We start from the raw sequence: 468 nt of genomic DNA, 5'->3' as shown, positions 1-468 counted from the left end.
GGAAAAACCTACAACCAAGATTACTCTACCCAGCAAGGATCTCATTCAGATTCGACAGAGAAATTAAAACTTTTACAGACAAGCAATGGCTAAGAGAATTCAGCACCACCAAACCAGCTTTACAACAAATGCTAAAGGAACTTCTCTAGGCAGGAAACGAACTACAGTAACAAACCCAAAACAATTAAGAAATGGTAATGGGAATATCACTGATTAACATAGATACAAAAATCCTCAACAAAATACTAGCAAACAGAAGCACATTAAAAGGATCATACACCATGATTAAGTGGGGTTTATTACATATCGATAATTAACTTAAATGTAAATGGATTAAATGCTCCAACCAGGAGACATAGACTGGCTGAATGGATACAAAAACAATATGAACAGACCAATCACAAGCACTAAAATTGAGACTGTGATTAAAAATAAATCTTGCAACAAACAAAAGCCAGGACCAGATGG

The sequence above is a fragment of the Physeter macrocephalus genome, chromosome 1 (assembly GCF_002837175.3).
Source record: "Physeter macrocephalus isolate SW-GA chromosome 1, ASM283717v5, whole genome shotgun sequence".
Taxonomy (NCBI): Eukaryota; Metazoa; Chordata; class Mammalia; order Artiodactyla; family Physeteridae; genus Physeter; species Physeter macrocephalus.
This window is presented reverse-complemented; position numbering follows the sequence as displayed.